Source organism: Cornus florida, unplaced genomic scaffold (genome assembly GCF_030987335.1).
Source record: "Cornus florida cultivar Cherokee Brave unplaced genomic scaffold, ASM3098733v1 CherokeeBrave_3.0.0_Hap2_Chr09, whole genome shotgun sequence".
Taxonomy (NCBI): Eukaryota; Viridiplantae; Streptophyta; class Magnoliopsida; order Cornales; family Cornaceae; genus Cornus; species Cornus florida.
In genome coordinates this window covers 31090001-31095363 of record NW_026775579.1, presented here as the reverse complement: position 1 = coordinate 31095363, position 5363 = coordinate 31090001, and the positions used below count along the sequence as shown (strand labels likewise).

At 37.5% G+C, this 5363-nt stretch overlaps 1 pseudogene; it reads right to left on the bottom strand.

Moving 5' to 3' along the window:
• Window positions 1-3043: 3043 nt before the first annotated feature.
• Window positions 3044-3142, bottom strand: LOC132275767 (small nucleolar RNA R71; annotated as a pseudogene).
• Between the last annotated feature and the right edge of the window lie 2221 nt (window positions 3143-5363).

The following is a 5363-nucleotide window of genomic DNA, read 5'->3' as shown; positions in this document are numbered from 1 at the left end:
TTATTTCCATTTTTAGGTACTTATTCCCAAAATAAGCTAACTCAGCCAAATAAGAACAGAAATAAAGCAATTATGGGATGAATCAAAGAAAGGAGTAATGTAAAGCAAAATGAAGCAAAAGGTGGAATTTCAGCAACTTCAATCGATCTCAAGAAAAGTTTGATCGATCGAACTTCCATCGATCTCAGTACTTCAAGATAAAACCAGGCCATAATGTCATCTTCAGAGATCCCACAAGTTCGATTGATCTAACATCATTCTCTAATCGATCGAACTTTCTTATCCTTATTCACATACCAGATCTTATCCAGCTGTACCACCCTACCAACCACTTTTGTCCTTTCCCCAAAAATATCTTCAAAATATCTCAGATTTCTTTTTATCCAAAAAGGCACCACCATTGAGGATCGATCCAGCTTTAATTTGATAGATCTCAGCTATGTTCGATCGATTACACCTCAAGTTTGATCGATTGAACTTCCCAAATCCCTAGAAAAATCCAAATTCCAGCTCATTAAAAGTTGTCTCATATCCAATCATTATAGAATATTTGGTGTACGAGCCCAGCTAATTTGGGGTGATTTTTAACCTACCTACATAAGGAATATGAGCCACTTTTACACAGATACACATACTTAGAGAAGATAATAGTTAGTGAGGAAACAAAGGAGAGGAGGAGGCTAGAGACACCATTAGAGGCTCTTCATCAACCAAGGAGCAGATTTCTTCCATGGAGCTTGCCCTTGAGGGTTGGAGGACATCATCCATGAGTGGCTAGACATCCTCTTGGGGCTAGAGTTAGCCCTAAGCATGTTTTTTACTTCTTGATTTATGTATTTTTGAGGGGTTGTATTGTGATTCATGTCTTGACACTTATATATATATAGATCTTGTTTATTTAATGATTTATGTGGTTTAATGCTTCCAATTGATCATTTCATTCTATCCATATGTCTATGTATGCTAGGATAGATGTTCATGTGTTTGTCTTTATTTCTTGTGTCATTGATGCATGTCTATGTGTATTAATGCTATAGATCTAGAGATTGTCAAGAAATAATGCTTAATAGAATGTTCTTGTGGTTTATTTGATGGTTCATACTCATTTCTTGATGGATTGTACCTCTCCCTTAGTTTAATTAGTTTAATTTCATGTCATTGGCTTAGTTGTAGTGTAGTTGTTAAATGGGACGACAATCTATGCTTGTTGTTGATATTCCATACTTATGAAAGCAAGTAACATATATCTCTAACCTTGTGATGTGTTTGGATTGTAAATGGGAGGACAATCCATACTTGTTATTGATATTCCATACTTATGAAAGCAAGTAACATATATCTCTAACCTTGTGATGTTGTGCTATCCACTATGTTGTTTAGACAATATATGCTTAATTTGTCATCCATGCTTGTTGGAACAACCACACACACACACACTTTGTTGTAATACATGTTTTTCCCCTCATTAATCATTTATTAAAGGTGTAGAAAAGTATGCTTAGTGGTGATCTCTAAACCCCAAGATCTCTCTCTCTCTCTCTCTTTCATTCTCTTTATTGCATTATTGTTCACTTTAGTTTAAATTGCTTCTTAGTGTAATTCAACCACCAACCACTACTTTGATCACTCGACCTACTAACCCTAATCTTGATTCCTCAACCTAGTACGACCCTCAATCCCTTAGGACGATCCCTACTCACTCTTGCTACATTAGTAGTAGTGTTGGTAGTGGTTTTTATAAATTTAAATTTGACCTAAAAGGCTTTTCTTGAACTGCACATTCACTACATTATTTTAACGTATAGGAACGGCCATCGTCAAATTTTGGTGCCATTGCCGGGGATCGATTGAAGGCAACGTCGTATTTGTGAAATCAATTAGGAATTAGTACTCTTTTGATCATGTCTTTACTTTGTTATAAATTTTTGTTAATTATTGTGTTTGTTCTTGTTTGACTATGAGCATTGGGCTAAGAAGGTGAGCAAAGGAGCATTCCAAGCAAAGGAGCTAAGCAAGCATGGAAAAAGGCTAAAATCATAAAAAATTTGCTAAGCTAAAAAGCTAAAAATTTGGAGTTGATGTGCTAAAAGACCTTTGTAATCTTTTTCTTACTCAATCTCTAGTTAAATCGTCGGCCCACGTGGAGGCTCGTATTTCAATTCTTAGATAAATCATGAGCCCACGTGGAGGCAATTTACTTTTCTTGCATATTGTTAAAGCGTGGGAGTATGGGAACATTGTATGTGGAGGAAGTTTGTTGATTATTGACTTGTTGTGAAGGTGAAGTATTTGTCATTATTGTTTATTGTGTTGCATTGTGCATGCATGGTCGTAGATCATTGAGACCCACTCTTGTCCCTTTAAATTTTCATCTTGAATCCATTGTTCGAAACCCTAGGGGAAGAGGTAGTTCTAGTCAATCCATTTCATCAATGGAATGACAAAATGAGGACTATGTGGAAGACCTTGGCCACATAGACCAATATGGTATTCTCCACCCCAATGTGCATTATGATAACATGCAAGTTCCATTAGGCGTGCCAAGGCCATTCATTTATCCACCACAACAACAAGGCCAAGTTCCATTGGGAATGCCAAGGCCAATCTATGCTCCACCACCTCCCATCATTCAAGGCAATCAAGATGCCCATGTTGCACCTCCAATTGCTAATCCTCCCCTTGCTTTAAGAGATCACTATGTGCCTAATGAATATAATGCACCCACATACATTCAATTGCCACCATTTAGAGCACACCACTATGAAATCAAGCTACAAACCATTTAAATGCTTCCTAACTATCATGGACTTCCAAGTGTAGAACCTTATAAACATTTGAATGAGTTTCTTAAAGTATATTCCACCGTAAAATATACAGACATGCCGAAAGAGGTCTTAAGGCTTAAACTTTTTCCATTCACCCTTAAAGACAAGGCAAAATATTGGTTTAACAATCTTAGGACTTTTTCAATAACTTCTTGGGCAAAAATGCAACAAGAGTTCTTAAAGAAGTACTATCTGGTTTCTAAGACCGATGCCATGAGAACTACAATTAGGGAATTTTCACATGGGGATGGGGAAACATTTCATGAGACATGGGAACGCTTTAATGAATTGCTTAGGAAGTGTCCACATCATGACATGCCCAAATGGCAATTAGTTCAATATTTCTTTGAGAGCTTATTGGATAATTACAAGGGCATGGTTGATGCTTCCATGGGTGGTTCTTACATTGATAGGCATGAGGATGACGTGTGGCGTCTTTATGAGAGCATGAGTGAAAATTCTTTGCATCGTACCTTATCTTCAAAGAATGGTAGAAATTCTAGTGGTAGGAAGAGTGTTAGCTTGCATCAAGTCGACCACTCTAATGAAATTGCCGCCGAGATGAAATTATTATCTCAAAGGTTTGATCAATTTTTGATCAACCAAAACTCAGCGAATCAAGTATCTTCCTTCCCTAACCATTCTCATCATGCATCTAATGAGACATGTATGACTTGTTCAAGTGTTTTACATTCTACTTCCAATTTTCCCCAAGGGCATGTGAAAAGTGAGCATCATGAACAAGTAAATGCAACATTTGTGAATTAAGGGAACAATCCTTATGGCAATCACTACAATCCTAGTTGGAGGAATCACCCGAATTTCTTTTGCAAAAACCAAGGGGAAGGCTCAAACCCTCCCCAAGGCGATTTTCAAGGAAAGTACATTCCACCTCTACTATAAAGCCAAGGTTCCCAAGGTTTTAGATCATCTTACCAATCACAAGGAAACCAATTTTCTAATTCTCATTTTCCTAATCATCCATCATATTCCCAAGGAAATGTTAGAAGTCCTGCTTTTGAAGAGAAAGTTTTGACCGCTTTGGGCACTTTAGAGGTAAACACACAATTGCTTCATTCTCATTCTCAATCCATTGCAAAGCTAGAAACCCAAGTAGGGCAAATATCTAGCACCTTAAATGCTAGAGAGAAAGGGAAAATGCCTTTGAATGCCTCACAAAAGCAACAATGTGTTGTGGACACTTACTCCTCATCGAAAGGTCACACAATAGAGCATGTCAATGCGGTGACTACCTTGAGAAGTGGAAAGATTGTGGACAACGAAGTGGGTATGTCCAATAAAAAGAATGAACCGGTGCAACCAAAAGTTGACACCCGTCCCATTTCATATCCTATTCCTCCTTCATTGCATGTGCATGACAATATAAATGAGAATGTGTTGAAAAGTGATTTTGAAAAGAAAGATTTGCAAAATGATTTAAAAACTTCTTGTGTTGAAGAAAGTTCAAAGAAAATTTCTGAAAAGGTTCTTGAACCAAAAGCTCCATTTCTGGATGCCTTAAAAGGATCCATTTCAAATGACAAGCAAAAGGCCAAAGTAAATGAAATCATGGATGTGTTTAGGCAAGTGAAAGTTAAACTTTCACTTCTGGATGCAATCAAGCAAATTCCGGCTTATGCCAAGTTCTTAAAAGACTTGTGCACCCAAAAGAGGAAGAACAAAAGCTAAGCACCTAGAAAAGTGGTCTTAACCAAGCAAGTAAGCTCAATTTTGCAGCATAACACTCTTCCAAAGTTTAAGGACCCCGGTTCACCTACTACTTCATGCATCATTGGTGACCATATCATTAATCGGGCTCTTCTTGACCTAGGAGCAAGTGTTAATCTTCTTCCATACTCGGTATATGTCAAATTAGGCTTAGGAGACTTGAAACCGACGTCGGTAGTTTTACAACTTGCCGACCGATCAATCAAAAAGCTTAGGGGTATCATTGATGATGTTTTGATTAAGATTGATAAATTCTTCTTTCCAGTTGATTTCGTTGTCATTGACACTGAACCGGTTCCCAATCCTAAGTGCCAAATTCCTGTTATCCTTGGCCATCCTTTCTTGGCAACCGCGAATGCCAACATCAATTATAGGATGAGGATAATGAAGATTTTGTTTGGCCACATGAAGGTAAAGTTGAATATTTTTAATCCAACCCTAAACTCATTTGACAAGCATGAAGAAGTTAATGTTGTAGGGAAATATCATGACCTCAAAAGTGAAGGAATTGAGTTTTTGAAAGAGACCAAAGTTTCAAAAAGTCTATCTTCAACCTTAAAATGAAAGAAAATTGTTTCAAAATCTTGTTTTGAAAGGCGTGGAAGCCCAAAGATTGTTTTGACCAAGGACCGAAAATGTCTTTTGAGCTTAATCCAACAAGTTCCTTAAAGAGCCATTTGTTGGGTGGAGTTCAAAGCACTTATCACCCCATTGAGGAGGGGATGAACTACAAGATGTTTGATCTGGGCTAAAAGAGCCCAATGTCTTGCTAGAGATATTAAAGACTAGCAAGACATTTCGTAGGGTGTC